Here is a 16,613-nt window from a genome sequence, read left to right on the forward strand (position 1 = left end):
CAGAGCTCTCTAAGCGGTTTACAATGATTTAGCATATTGCCCCCAACATTTCTGGGTACTCATTTTACCGACCTCGGAAGGATGGAAGGCTGAGTCAACCTTGAGCCCCTGGTCAGGATCGAACTTGTAACCTTCTGGTTACAGGGCGGCAGTTTTACCACTGCACCACCAGGGGCTCATGAGAAGAGTCATCTTGGAGCACTAATTAAAAATGTACAAGATGGTACCTGCATACTTGCCACCCATTATCCCACAGACTGCGCCATCACAAGAGTGATGGGTGACCAGGGGCTAGAAATCCAGCCAGGATGCTCTATGGAGGAAAGACACAGGGATGGGTACCCCAGTGACTGCTTTTCTTGGAGATTGCTGCCAAGTAGCTGTCAGAGCATTCCCCCTGCTAGCCCATCTGCCCATGTGGAAATGTGTACCCCTGCCATAAAGGGCAACCCCGATGTCCAGGGACAGCAGGGAACTGGGGGGGGTCCCCCTTCCACATATCCATGCACTAGGAGATCCGCATACAGTGCAGCACTGGAATGAATTTTGAATGGGGTTGAAGGTCCATCACAGAACCCAGTGTCTCCCCCATCAGCACAAATGCTTTGAGGGTGGTGGGTCTTGGCCAGTTGTAAAGTGCAGCCACAAGGTGGCATACTGGAGCAGCCAAAATCTATTTTTGTAAGGTTGCCTAGGTCAATGGTGCTCAAGTATTTGGGAAGGAAACTACCACTGAGAAAATAGAGTCACTCGACCCTGGGTGCACTGCTCAATAATGAGCACGAAAGGCCACAGGGACATCCCCTTACAACTCATTAGAAGAACCATCAGAGGAGAGGAGACAGAATTGTGGAGCAAATTCAATCACAATGCATGAAGGCAAAACATCCCCTTCTCGCACTGATCACTCTCTCATGGGTGTGACAATATCGAGCAAAATTGCTGAGGAAAGATGTCGGAAAGGGGACCCTGGAGAGCACTTTCCTAGTCTTGGCAACTGCCAATGAATAGGCGGGAGAGCATACCTCCTGCCAGCCCCTCAGCCAATGTGGGCATGTGCACCCTTGCTAGCATCCAGAAACAGCAACCTTGCTGTTCTTGGGTCACTTGAAAATGGGGGCTTCCCTCTCCTGCAATTCCCCATGCTGGCAGATCTGCATATGGTGCAATGCCGGACTGGGCCCTTGAATTATGAGTGGGTTTAAAGGTCTGTCCCAGTGTCTTCTCCCTCCCCTCTGCACACACAATCATGCTATGGCACATGGAGTCTAGATTCCTTTGGGTGTGTGCAGGTCTTCACAGGGAATGGAGGTGAGGAGGTTGTGGAGAATCTGTTCGATTTTTTACCATGGAGAGTTGGGGCTGCCACCCAAGCAGAGGCCCCTTGGATGGGTGGGTGGGTAGGCTGGCTCAACTCGTGAGCTCTCATTCTGTGGGGTGACCAGCACTCTTACAGCTGCATTAGTCTCCCCAGTAGACTGGCTTTCTCATGAGAGGGTGAGCCTGCTCGACAGCAAGCTGCCAGTAAGTAGGATTTCAATTGGGTCTGCATGGACTGCTTTGCCAGGGTTACCCATCATGACATCATTCTAGGTTAAGGTGGGACAGAACCCCCCGCCCCATCCTTTGACCTCCCTCATCTACATATACCCTCTTAGGAAGTCTCAATGTTCCCCTCCCCTCTCAAGTACAGGGAAATATTCCCCCAGACCAATGGACCCCACCCCACCCCTGATTTTGTCCTTGTGCAGGGCCCTTTGGGGGGACACTGGTGCCATCACTGCAGGATGAAATTGCACAGAGGGCAGGAGGTGCACTCTGAAAAGGCATGATTGCACTTGGCATGTCCCCTTCGAGATTGTGGCCAATTGTGGCTGCTCTGCTGATGTGCCAAAGCTTTGCCCTCCATGGGCCATGGAGCTTGCTGGGATCAGCCTTGGCAGCCAGGCAAGAGGGAGGGGCTACTCTCTCCTGCAAATGGAGTTTGGCTGGCTGCGGTTTTAAGAACATCTGTGGCATGATTTACTGTTCCAAATCGAAACTTCGGGTTCACCAACCTCCAGTTTCATGTTACATATGAACCGGGCCATTGTGTTGCCTACAGAGAAGATAGCACTCAAGATTGTTTATAGCAGCTAGGCACACCTTCTTGATTTATCATCATGTTTGAACAGTAAGGGCATAAAGGGAAGCATTCCCAGTGGCTGTTGCACGATTGTAGAATGCCCTTTCCCTAGAAGCCCATTAGTCTGAGTAGTTTGGATGATCCCCCCCCCGCCCCAAGAGATTAGATAAAGGCACCCTGGAAATTTGGAAGCAGGGGGAGGACATGCATGCTCCCAGTACTCAAACATCATGTGCATTGGAGTCAGCAGATCAAGTTTAATCTGAAATGGCCCTCAGTCCAAATGATGTAGGAATAAAAGGGGGCATGGGAAGAACCATATATGCTGCCCTGAACTCCTTAGAAGTTATGCTATGGATCGAATATATATTTGTCCTGGCATTAAAAGGCTCAGTTTAAGTGAGCATGGGGTAACACACACCTCAGTATCCTTGTGGCCCTGCGTGCCACTCCCCAGGCATGGTTGACCTCTGGCATTTTAATGCAACTGGATATTTTGTTTTTACTGTGTGCGGGTTTAGTTTTTAAATACGGTTATCTGCCCTGGGCTTTTGAGATGAGGAATAGATGAGAAATTGGTTCAAATAAATAAATAGCTGCAGAAGCAAAGAAGATGGATGCATTTAAGCAGAGAAAAAGGCAGGATTTGCTATGAAGCTTAAATAACTCCTGGCCATTTGTGACCAACATTGTTAATAAATTGTGACCTGTGTACAAGAGAGTTAGACAGTTCCACAGAAGCCAACTTTGTGATTTCCTACCATAAACATTTATGGACTACAGAATGTTTTGATTCAACCATTCCATTAAACCCAACGGGAGGAGAGAATTTTGTCTTTGATTTAGGTTGCAATACTTTATACACAAACTTCCAAAGATACATTAGTTGGATCATACAGTTAATGGTATGTGGCACAGGTGGCAGACCAAGATCAAAATCACATTATGGAATGGTTTCCCACTTTGTAATAGTTAGCCAAGGCATTAATTTTAAACTGACATTTTCCTTCCTGAGCCCTTGCAGGGTATTTAAGATCATCCCATTGTTACTTAAGAAGCTGCGAACATGATGAAGAACGTGTATCTGTCACCTGAGCAACTGCTTCTATCAGATACGTTGGAAGTATTTTAAAATTAAACTATCCTCATCTGGTTTAACAATTTACAAAAGATCATAGTAACTGGAGTAATCTTAATATATCCTCATTATTCAGGCTTAGTGCAGGTGGAGGTGTAGAGTGGAATCATTCATTGTCACTGCACTGTCCTTCCTGGGCTTCTTCTGTTTCAGCTTCTTTCAGTATTTAAAAAAAATTAAGGTGATTTGCCAAGATTTGTATGGGCGGCTGATAAGTCATGATTAGAATGTTCACTTATAATAAAAACTTAGTTCAGTCAATTCAGTTTCATAACTCATTGGCACGATCTTTTTTTGTATTCACACACACAAAAACTCACACAATTTTGTAATTAAAAACAAGAGTGAGTGTTTATCATCACCCTGATCCTGTGCCTCTGATACTTCCAATATATAAATGCTCTACCTTTGTGAGCCTGGGTGCTGCTGCCCCATCCCTATGGTTAACTGCTGGCATTTAGATCTGAAAAGGGTGAGTGGCCACTGAACCAAAGCCGGCCTGCTAATTAGGTTCATCAAGGCAGCTGCCTCAGGTGGCTGATGCAGGCAGTGGATTGGCTGCCTCCAGCAACTGGCTTCCTTCAGCTAATTCATCAGGGTGTAACTACCAGCCCTTATCTACTCCCAGTCTGTTGAAAAGTCAGAAGCTGGGGAAGGAAGCAAAAGAAAGAGGAGAACATAAGAACAGCCCTGCTGGATCAGGCCCAAGGCGCATCTAGTCCAGCATCCTGTTTCACACAGTGGCCCACCAGATGCCTCTGGGGAGTCCACAGGCAAGAGGTGAGGGCGTGCCCTCTATTTTGCGATTGCTCCTCTGCAACTGGTATAGAGAGGTATCGTGCCTCTGTGGCTGGAGGTAGCCTATAGCCACCAGAACAGTTGTCACTGATAGACTGTCCATCGTGAATTTGTCTAAACCCCTTTTAAAGCCATCCAAACTAGTAGCCATCACCACATCCCACGGAAGATAATTCCATAGATTAACTATGCACTGTGTGAAAAAGTCCTTCCTTTTGTTGGTCCTAAGTTTCCCAACCTTCAGTTTCATGGATAACCCCTGGTTCTAGTGTCGTAAGACAGGGAGGGAAAAAAAAACTCTGTCCATTCTTTCTACTCCATGCATAATTTTATACACCTCTATCATGTCTACCAAAAGAAAACCACATGGCTCTATGGTCACCAGGAATCGACATTGACTCGACGGCACAACTTCACTTTATCATGTCTCCCCTTAGTTGCCTCTTTTCCAAACTAAAGAGCCCCAGATGCGGTAGCCTTTCCTCATAAGGGAAGTACAGCAGGCCCCTGGTCATCTTGGTTGACAGTTGCTTTCAAAGAGCAACTGTCACCAGGCTCTACCATCTGCCTGAGAGATAGGAGTGGAACCACTGCAAATCAGTGCCTCCTATCACCAACACCCCCAGGTGATCCAGAAGGATACCATGGTCGATGGTATTGAATGCCGCCAAGAGGTCCAAAAGAACCAACAGAGTCACGCTCCCTCTGTCCATTTCCTGGAAAAGGTCATCCAAGGCCAACTCAACCCCATAGCCTGCTCTAAAACCAGTTTGAAATGGGTCTAAATAAGTGGTTTCCTTCCAAACTGCCTGGAGCTGGTTAGCCACCACTCTCTCAACTACATTTCCCATCCATGGGAAATTGGAGACCAGCCTATAACTCTGCATCACTGAGGGATCTAGGGAAAACTTCTTAAGAAGTGGTCTACTCATTGCCTCCTTCAAACAGGGAGATCCATCCTACCCTCCCTCCGCGATGAGTTAATGATATTAACTAGGCCATCTCCAACCATTTCTCTGCTAGATAGAAGCAGCCAAATCGGGCAAGGATCCAGTGAACAAGTGGTAGGCTGCACTGCCCCAAGCAGCTTGTCCACATCCTTGGGCATCACAGATGGAAACTGATCCAATCTAATACTGCAAGAGGGATTGCTGGACAGTGCCTTAATAGACTCTGTAAAAACGGTGGAGTTCCAAGTCGGCCCCAATACAATTCTTCCAAATTCTTACTTCCCTCCACTGTGAAAACTGTTGGAGATCCAGCTCCAGTTGACATTGACCTTTTGCACCAGTAACACAAATGACCACTTGGGGCATTGGGAGCAGAGATACTGTAGATAGGGTCTCCTTCTCTTTTCCTATTTATCTCTGCCTCTATGACACCTCTATTGATAGAATGTACTCAGAAATTTCCTGGGAGTGACTACTACTACTACTACTACTACTACTACTACTACTACTACTACTACTACTTCTTCTTCTTCTTCTTCTTCTTCTTCTTCTTCTTCTTCTTCTTCTTCTTCTTCTTCTTCTTCTTCTTCTTTCTGAGCAGCATGCTTCTACAGGTCTCTCTCTGACCAACATGTAGCCAGAAGTTAGATATAGGTCTTTTCCTATCAATCAATCTCTTTTTTTCGGTCAACGACCAGCATGAAATTAAAACAAATGTAAAAGAGAGGACAATCAAACTTCTATTGCAAACAATAACACCAGATAAATTTTAAAAAGTCCTCAGCATACTAAAAATACTACTAAAATAATTGGTAATAAAAGAGGCAGCAGTATTTCCTACTTATGAGGCTATTACACAAAATCAAAACTCAGCCAGTTGCCTTCTCAACTCCTAAATCTGAGGGGGGTTAAACAATACAGGAGCTCTGAGAAATATTGTTATTAAATTTACAGCCGATATACAGGTGAAACCAGTACCTTCGTGCCCATTTGCAGCTAGCCACATTATGGCTACAAGTTGCTCTGGCCTTAGATCCATCGCCTATTTTCCCATTACTAAGTTCTTCCGCAAGCGAAGGGCTGCACTGCAAAATTTAGCAACTGTCTGGTAGCGCAGGAATTGCTTCCTTCCAACAGCCTGTCAGTCATCTGAGGAGAATCAAGACCTGGGCATTTAGCTATCAAAGGGTAAATAAGATCCCGGCGCAGGTCTCTATAGAACAAACATTCCAATAGCACATGGGTGACTGTTTCCACTTGACCCTCACCACATGGATAGAGCCTCTCCCCATAGGGAATTCCTCTATATCGGCCCTCTAAGAGGGCTGAAGGCAGGGCATTGCATCTTGCCAGGGTAAAAACTCTTCTAAGAGGGGGCACCCCCAAGACAGTGAGGTAGGATGCTGGGGCCAAGCTATATCTGACTGATTCCTGGCTCTGAAAGTCAGGTACCCTTGCTATATCTGTTTGTCTCTCGATATCCTCAATTCTCTGTTTGATGAGCTTCCTAGCTGTCTCCAAACTTTGCGTAAGCAGGGCAGACTGATCGAGGCCCAAAGTGGTCATCTTTTGGTTCAGAGCGCGCTTCCAGGGCGACTGATAAGAATCCTCTAATACTAAGCGGCTCAGCCCTGTGTCTGGGGGAAAAAACTCTCAGCCAATAAAACAGCGCCATTTGCAAACATCTGGCCTCAACTTTGATGAGGCCCGCCTCCAATCTGAGCCTCGCATTAGAGGTACACTTGGGTGTCTGAAATACTGCTCTCAAGAACTTAGACTGCACCACTTCTAAGGGGGACAGATCTGGGTAAGGACCCAATTGGGCATGGTCTTTTCCTATCATCATCTACTGAATAAAGTAGATTAGTTTAACCTTACATGAATCTCCATGCTTATAATTTACAAACTGTTGCCCCTGAGACCTTGTTAACTTCTGCTGTAATGGGAGTGAGTTAGCTCCTGAAATACTCTGTTATATAAGTAATTACCCTCAACAAAAACTATCCACTCATTCTTGCCCTCTGTTTCCTTTCCTTCAACCTGTTACCGATCCACACATGAACCTGTCCCCTTATCCCATGACTGCTAAGTTTACCCAGGAGCCTTTGGTGGGGAACCTTGTCAAAAGCTTTTTGGAAGTCCAAGTATACTATGTCAACTGGATCACCTTTATCCTCATGCCTATTGACACTCTCAAAAAACCCCAAAAGGTTAGTGAGGCAAGACTTGCCATTGCTGAAGCCATGCTGGGTCTCCTATTTGTGGGTAGTTGACGTCACCCATTATTGTTGCTCCAATGCTTCTGACATTGGTATATCGACACCTATATGCGGAATCTCTAACCTCTAGTGCAGGCGTGTGCTATTTCCCTTACCATCATTTCACCTTTTTGACCACCTGTCATGTGTTTCCTTCTGCTTTACTCCTGGTTCTACTCTGTCCATTTCTGGTTTATCTGAAACCTTTGCACCTTCACATACTAGGGAATTTTGCTTGCCGAACCAGAAACCACCCAGTTCCTATTGCAACCTCCCTGGCATCATTTTTAAAGCTGCTCTGCGACCATATTGATATTAAGCTCCAGCAGTCTGGTTCCATCTTGGTTCACTTGTAGCCCATACCTTTTGTACAGGCTTCGCTTGCCCCAAAATGTATCCCAATGTCTACCAGAATCTAAACCCCTCCTCCCGGCACCACCATCTCATCCATGCATTGAGACCCCTCAGCTTCACCTGTCTCGCTGGCTCTGCATATAGAACAGGTAGCACTTCAGAGAACACTACCCTGGGGGTCCTGGACTTCAGTATGCTACCTTACTTTGGCTTCAAGGACCTCCTGACTGCATTTCCCAGCATGGTTAGTGCCAGCATGCACCACGACAGCTGACTCCTCCCCAGTACTGCCTAACAGCCTACCTAGATTTATTTTTATTTATTTATTTATTTAACATATTTTTATACCGCCCAAAACGTACGTGTCTGGGCGGTTTACAACAAAATAAGAACAGAAAGTAAAACATTTTAAAACATTACAACAATTTAAAAATTTTAAAAGAATATTTTGAAACAGCATTAAAACCATTAAAACAATATTAATTAAAAGCCTGGGTGAACAGATGTGTCTTTAAACATTTTTTTAAAAGCTGTCAGAGATGGGGAGGCTCTTATTTCACTAGGGAGCACATTCCAAAGCCTCAGGGCAGCAGCAGAGAAGACCCATCCCTGAGTGGCCACCAGATGAGCTGGTGGCAACTGCAAAATGACCTCTCCTGATGATCTCCATGTGTGGTGGGGTTCATGATGAAGAAGACGTTTTCTTAAATACCCAGGGCCCAAGCTGTTTAGGGCTTTATGGGTTATAACCAACACCTTGTATTTTGCCCAGAAAATTATCAGCAGCCAGTGTGGCTCCTTCAATACAGGAGTTATATGGTCTCTCCAAGATGGCCCAGAGACCAACCCGGCTGCCTCATTCTGGACAAACTGCAGTTTCCAGACTACATACAAGGGCAGCCCCACATAGAGCGCATTGCAGTAATCCAGTCTGGAGGTTACCAGAAGATGTACCACTGTTTTGAGATCATTCACCTCAAGAAACAGATGCAGATGGCGTATCAGCTGAAGGTGATAGAAGGCACTTCTGGCCACCACCTCAACCTGGGAGACTAGGGAGAGGCTCGGATCCAGAAGCACCCCTAGACTGTGTACCTGTTCCTTCTGGGGGAGTGTGATCCCATCCAGAACAGGGAGATCAAAATCGTCTCTCGAGTTCCGACCCCGTACAGTGAGTACCTCTGTCTTACCTGGATTCAGTCTCAGTTTGTTATCCTTCATCTAGCCCATTACCACCTCCAGGCAGGCATTTAGGAAGGTTATGCCCTCTCCTGATGATGCTGACATGGAGAAATAGATTTGGGTGTCATCAGCATACTGATAGCAACCTGCACCAAATCTCCTGGTGAGCTCTCCCAGCGGTTTCATGTAGATGTTAAACAACATCGGAGACAATATGGAGCCCTGAGGCACACCATACAAAATTTCAGATTTTGAAGAAGAGCAGTCTCCAAGGGACACCATCTGGAACCTGCCTGAAAGGTAGGAGCAGAACCACCACAAAGGAGTGCCTCCCACTCCCAACCCCCTCAGACGCTCCAGAAGGATACTATGGTCAATAGTATCGAAAGCCGCCGAGAGGTCCAAAAGGACCAACAAAGTCACACTTCCTCTGTCCATTCTCAGTTGATGACAGAGGCAGCGTGACACCCACAACTTTTGCACCAAGCAGGCAATAATAATAATAATAATAATAATAATAATAATAATAATAATAATACTTCAATTTCTATACTGCCCTTCCAAAAATGGCTCAGGGCGGTTTACAAAGAGAAATAACAAATAAATAAGATGGCTCCCTGTCCCCAAAGGGCTCACATTCTAAAAGTCACCATGAGCTGTACATGTGGGTCACAGACCCGTCTCTCTATGACCCTAATGATAGAATTACCCTCTACTAGGAGGTCCCCACCCCCTGGAGGAGTATCCTCTGTGCGAGAGGATATGGGTGCATCACCCAAGAAAGGGGTCCTTGCTAAGGGCGTGCTTCCCTGTTCCTTAGATTGATGCCCTCCTTCACTATACCTTCATTCTCCATGACATCAGATGCGCCATCGGCTAGATGGTGATGCATCCGAGAGTGGGATGCCTCTATCACATCTCCCATCTGAGAGTGGGATGCCTCTATCACATCCCTGAGGGTCTCATCCACACACCTCTCTGCCTCACTGAGCTTCTCCAGATCAGCCATCTTGGCTTTGAGGGAATGAACTTGTTCCTTGAGAGCCAGGAGCTCTTTACACCCAGGATGGCTACTCCCCAGGAAGATAGTCATGCATGCAACACTCAGTGCAATACACTTGGAAGTACCTCCTCTCTTGTTGGCACTCTACCTTCATAACTGGTTTGATTGGCTATTTAGAATATATAGGGCTTGTTTACTTGAAGATATGTCTTGATTTAGTTGTTGACTAATTAAAAGTTTTAAGCTCTATCCTCCAAGAAAATTACAGGAGTGGGATAGTACTTACCTTCTCCTCATGTTGCATGTCTCTTCTGTGATGACGGGGAACCACTCATGTGCCTACCCACCAAGTTCCCTGCCAAACCCCTGCTAAACTCCTTTGATAACTGTTTGCAAAGTTCCTATGGTCTAAGCCTTGTCTTCAAGATCTGCTGGCAAACTGAGTTACCTCAGGAAGGTGACCCCTCCCACAAGCGGAGTCACTCACCTGGAGCTAATCCCCCACTCTGACTGTCTGCTCTGTCAAAAACACACACTTCCAGCCAGCCAGAAATCAAACTCTAGAAAATACTAGCTCTAACAAACTTAGCTTGTCCTTTTCTCTTTGTTTTCCTATCTATCTGTCTGTCTATCTATTTCCTTGCTTGGCGTCTTCTTTAGGAGAGAAATACAAAGCTTGTTGCCTCCTTTGTCTTCAAGATCTGCTGGCAAGTAGTCACTCACTGAGTCACTCACCTGGAGTTAATCCCCCACTCAGACTAACTGCTCTGCCCTGTCAAAAGCAGAGGAGAGCAGTGGCATCTTGCACTGCTGGGTAAAGTAAGAGGGAAGGAAAGAAAAGGGAAAGGGATGGCCTGCCAGGATGAGCATAGTGGGAACTCAAAAGCTAGTGTTCCACTTTGTGATTTTTATTGGTCCTAATAAAGGTATAATGGTCTGATCTGAAATTTTTGCACAATGGAAAAACATGGCAGTCTTTATTTTTTGTTGCCATGGTTGGTTCCCACACTGTATCAGTGATATCCAAAAGTTCATGAAGCTCATTGGCTGCTTGGAATACATGGGTATATTTTTGCACTAGCATCAGATGCCCTGATGATTGTGTCACACGGATACTGGAGGTACCCACATGACTTGGATGATCCATATGATGTGCATTTTTTTGCACAATACTATTTTGATACAGTATTATGTGGAAGCCATCCGCAGCAAACTGGCATTGGTGCCACAGAAAGTAAAACTATCTCACAAGCAGGAACTGTTCCACTCACTTCAGCATCCCAGAACACGGACATTTCACACATGCAAGGGCGGGGGGTCTCCTCCTCCTCCTCCTCCTCCTCCTTCTCCTCCTCCTCCTCTTTATATACTGCTTTTCAACAAAAGTTCCCGAAGCAATTTACATAGAAAAAACAGTAATAAATAATAAGATGGAACCCTGTCACATAAGGGCTCACAATCTAAAAAGAACACAAGGTAGACAGCAGCAACAGCCACTGGAGGGATGCTGTGCTGGGGATGGATAGGGCCAGTTGCTCTCCCCCTACTAAATAAAGAGAATCACCACTTTAAAAACTTTGCTCAGTCAGCAGGGATCCAGCTAATAATGATCAAGACATTTTTAAAAAAACTAACAGTGTATGAAAAAAACCCGGGGTGCTTGGTTACACACATGGCAATACTTGTAAATGTACATTGAGTTGTGTTATTTTTGCCCCCAACTGGCCACTGTGATACATGCCTTGGTAATCTTTCAGTTGGACTTTTGCAGTATGCTCTATATGAAGCTGCCACTGATGAAACTTCAGTTAATGTAAAATCCAGTTGCCTGACTAATCACAGAATTGGGTAGAATGGAGCACATTTCACCAGTAATAAAAAGAAATGCATTTGTCCACCAGCCTGTTTTCAAACAGTTCTAAATGGCCTGGGGCCAAGTTGCCTATGAGAATGCCTCATAGTGCCATTCCTGCATCTCTGGATTGTAAGAGCTGGAGCAGGCCTGGCCCAAGCCCCACAGCTTCCATCTGAGGTGGTATGGTGAGCTCCCATTCCCACCAGTCTCCATCCCCCATTTGCCCTGGTGGAAGACTGAATAGGCCACAGACTTGTTTCTCCACAATTCGTCCACATTTCTCCCCTTGGTTTTTCAAATGCCAGAGGTGGGAGAGTGGAGAAGGAGGGTTTTGACTGCTGCATCACTGCAGGGTGAGGTTTGGGGGCAATAGGGAAGAGCAGGCAATTTACCATGTCTGCCAATCTGCCTCCTGAGCTGGCTGCCTCAGCTGACCTCATTAATAGACGGTCTGCAGATCTTCTGAGATGTTCTGAGTACTGATGTGCAAATAGGTTCGACATTGAACATGTCTGACGTCAAATCAGTTCAGTTTGACTGTTTGGGGTTGAACCAAACCACCCTGGTTCAACCCTGGACTGAACCCCTCCCCCTGCCAGTCATTTGCGGGGTTTGTGATAACTTAACCCATCTGGGGGACTTGTTCTATGTGGTGGGGGTGTCCATGGAGGTTCCCACTCCCCCTGCTGGCCTCCTTGCCTCCCACACCGGCCTGTTCAGCTGGCTCTTTGGCCCATTTGGCCAGCTCTGCACAGAGGCCGATTGCGCAGGCGCAGCGGCCTCCAAAATGGCCACCATGCCAGAGGGGGTAGGCCCGAATGGACTGAAGAACCAGCTGAACAGGCTGGTTTGGGAGGCAAGGAGGCCAGCAGGAGGGAGGGGGAACCACCACAGACCCCCTTGCCACATAGAGCAAGTCCCCCAGGGGGATTTGAGGGGGTGCCGGACTGAACTGGCCCAGTCCAGTTCGGGTCCGGTTTAGACTCAAACTGGGCCAGCTGGTTTCGTGCATACCCCTGGTTCCAAGTCCCTCCTTTACTGAGGTCAGGCTGGCAGGGAGGAGGAGCAGGGCCTGCTCAGTGGCAGCATCCTGTTTATGGAATTTCTTTCCTGCGAAGCCAGTCTGATTTAGTTAGATTGCTCCTATTTCAGCTGGCCTTTGGAAAGTGAGGCAGATTTGTTATTTTATGAAGCTCAGTATTATTGTTCCATGGCTCTTAATCATTTCAATTGTGTACTTTAATTAATTGTTAGGTTTTATTTTTATCTGTAATAGTTTTATGCTGTTTTACTGGCTTATAACCTCTTAAGAACATGTGGTGGGTTGGAAATAAATAAACATGACTGAATTAATTATATCCAAATGGCCCAAAACAATGCCCATAAAGAATGTATGTGAAGGAAGGATTTCTGACTTGGAGTTCAAAATTAATTACATTAAGCAGGATAAAAAGATGGAGACTATATCTGAATTCATTTCAGCAGCAGCAAGCAGATGTTTTCCAGGCAGAAAAATGAAATAGCATTGGGGATCTCTTTTTTTTTAACCAGTGGTGAAGTCATGCAAATTTAAAACATGTTAACATTTTTCCAGTTGATGAACTGCTCACCAGTGAACTACGGTATAATTTTGCCATTGATCCAGTGTCAAGATTTGCTTTTCTAGGACAATCCTCCCATGTGGTCTGAAAGTACTAACGAATGAGAGAGAATTTCAGTTATTTGTGTTCCAGTTTTACAAAATACATAACCACTTGTATTTCAACTCTAAGCAGACAAGAGATCCCATCACAATTATCCAACATACCCAATGGTGCGCTTTTACTTAAATCTGGTATCCACAACATATGACTAAAAAAAACCCACTTGTAGCTTCTGAGGCACTCTGGTGCAGGCTGCAAAGAGACAGAATCACAATTTCTGTTATTTGTAGGGATATGCATGTGTGATGAAATGCAGATCTCCTTCTTAGCTCAATAAAGTCTTTACACATACACTCCACACTGAATGGGGACATTCTTCCATTTTGTTGCTAAATGGGGACAGTTTCTTACTTTTGTTATTGAGGGGACAGGGCAATCAGGCTACAGGCCTACGCCCTTTTTCACAATAGGTAAGTAGTTCAATTTGGATAGTTTAGACATGTTAATTCAGACCCATTAAGGAAGAGGAACCTCCAGTTTGGAGGGAAAACCTTTGCCCTGGGTTGGATCATGACCAGCATTATATCAGAGATGTGTTGACTCTTGCCATTGGATCCCAGAGCTGTCTATCTCTGGAAGAGTGGGAAGCCTTCCCCCTCTTTATTCACTATAAAATAGGGGAGAAGAGCCCCACCATTTTGTGACCAATATAGTCATGAGTTGCCAGCAACCAGGCACCATGTCTCCTGCTGCTACTAGTGTCCATAAAAGGAGAAGCTGCCGGGATTAATACTCTTTCAGCCAAGGACCTTCCTACTGCTAGACTAAGGTAAAACTCAATGCTAGTTAGTTAGTTAGTTAATGTTTTGTATTTTCTTTTGAATCCATGTGTGCCAGTTTCCTCCATTTCCCCCATTCCTTATTCTGTGTGCAACCCTGGTTATATAATAAAGTTCATATACTTAAGTGGCTTCAGTTTTATTTAACAGGTCACTTGCAGGACTCTTTCCCCATGTGACTCATAAGGTCATTTGTTACTGTTTCCTGAATAATATATTTTTGTCTAGAGCTGCGTTGTGCTATACAGTGCCTGTAAGTCTCAAACCAGACAGTTCTAGGTTGTTGAAGCTATGTCTAAGCCTGGTCAGTGGCTTTAGATCAGTCTTCAACTGGTGGCAGCCTACCTCGAAGGAGGAGTGTACTCCTAGATTGGGATCAGAGCAATTTCTCTATGGAGGGTAGATCTAGATCCCTGTGAAGCTTAGAGTAACCTCCATTTCATCACAGCATGAAACATGATTTGTACGCCAAATTGCAGCACATCCGTTAACCTGGATGAATTACACATCCCCTTTAACACAGAGGCGAACAGGTCCATACCAGTGCTTCCTCCATTCACTACCGCTTACGTAATTGCAGCACTTCCCCGGTGGGGTCTTTCTCAGCTGTCCCCATGCAACCCTGGCACACGTCATGGTCGTCAACTATGCAAATGGCTGCCACACATGAGCAGTATCCATGTGTGTGCAGGTGTCATGCAGGGGCAGCTGGGGGAGAGTGCTGCCAGTGCGCGATGATAGCTGGGCTGGGAGGTACCATGTTGTGGCCACCCTGGCTACCACATTCGACCCAGAGTTACCAATCCAAAATTATGTAAAATCAAGTGTCTGATTCTACTTTATTAAGAAATCAATTGATGCCTGAACTTTGAGTAAAATGACTAACTCCTAATAGACAAGCCAAATTGTCTAGACTTTGCTCTCAGTTAATGGCTTTGGGGACAGCTAGAAGCTAATCCCGCATTTCTTCTGGCAGAAGGTTTATCATGTTGATGCTGCCTACATTGTTTTGCATTAATTTTTATTTATTTTATTTATTTTTACATTTTTATACCACCTTTCGTTAAAAGAAAACCCCAAGGCGGTTTACAAAAATTAAAACATACAATAAAAGCAGTAAAAACATCAAGCTAAAAACATACATAAAAAACAAGACAGCAGATAAAAAACACACAAGAACAGCAGTAAAAAACGATTATGTAAAAGCCTGGGTAAAAAGCCAAGTCTTTAAAAGCTTTCTAGAAGCTGTGATGGAGTCCGAGGAACGAATGGCCACCAGGAGAGCATTCCAGAGTCTAGGAGCAGCAACAGAGAAGGCCCTGTCCCGAGTGCATGACAGCCGGGCCTCCCTCATTGTCGGCACCCGGAGCAGGGCCCCCTCAGATGTCCTAGTCAAGCGGGCAGCAACCCTTGGGAGCAGGCAGTCCCTCAAATACCCCGGGCCCAAACCGTTTAGGGCTTTAAAGGTCAAAACCAGCACCTTGAATTGGACCCGGAAACAAACTGGCAGCCAGTGCAGCTCTTTCAAAATGGGGGTGATATGTTCCCAGCGGGCAGCTCCGGATAAAACCCTCGCTGCCGCATTTTGCACTAGCTGCAGTTTCCGGCTTTTCTTCAAGGGCAGCCCCACGTAGAGCTCGTTACAGTAATCCAGCTGCGACGTGACTAAGGCGTGGGTAACCGCGGCCAGATCTGCCTTCTCGAGAAAGGGACGTAGCTGGCGCACCAGCCGAAGCCGTGCAAAGGCACCCCTGGCCACCGCCTCCACCTGAGCCTCCAAAAGCAGAGCCGGGTCCAGTAGGACCCCCAAGCTGCGTACTTGCTCCTTCAAGGGGAGTGCAACCCCATCCAGAACCGGTAAAATCTCCTCATCCCGATCGGCTGTCCTACTGACCAACAGTACCTCCGTCTTATCCGGATTCAATTTCAGTTTATTAGCCCACATCCAACCCATCATGGCCTCCAGCCCCTGATTCAGGACATCCACCGCCTCCCTAGGATCAGATGACAAGGAGAGATAGAGCTGAGTGTCATCCGCATATTGCTGACAACTCAGTCCAAAACCCCGGATGACCTCTCCCAGCGGCTTCATGTAGATGTTAAACAGCATGGGGGACAAGACCGAACCCTGCGGGACCCCACAGGCTAACGGCCATGGGGCCGAGCAGTAGTCCCCCAGCACCACCTTCTGGACCCTCCCCCCAAGAAAGGACCGGAACCACTGCAACGCAGTGCCTCCGATTCCCATAATCGAGAGGCGACCCAGAAGGATACCATGGTCGATGGTATCGAACGCCGCCAAGAGGTCCAGCAGAACCAACAGGGACGCACTCCCCCTGTCTAGTTCCCGGCGTAGGTCATCCACTAGAGCAACCAAGGCAGTCTCAGTCCCATACCCGGGGCAGAAGCCAGATTGAAAAGGGTCCAGATAATCCGTATCATCCAAGACCCTCTGCAGCTGGGACGCC

Source organism: Hemicordylus capensis, chromosome 2 (genome assembly GCF_027244095.1).
Source record: "Hemicordylus capensis ecotype Gifberg chromosome 2, rHemCap1.1.pri, whole genome shotgun sequence".
In the NCBI taxonomy this organism is placed as follows: domain Eukaryota; kingdom Metazoa; phylum Chordata; class Lepidosauria; order Squamata; family Cordylidae; genus Hemicordylus; species Hemicordylus capensis.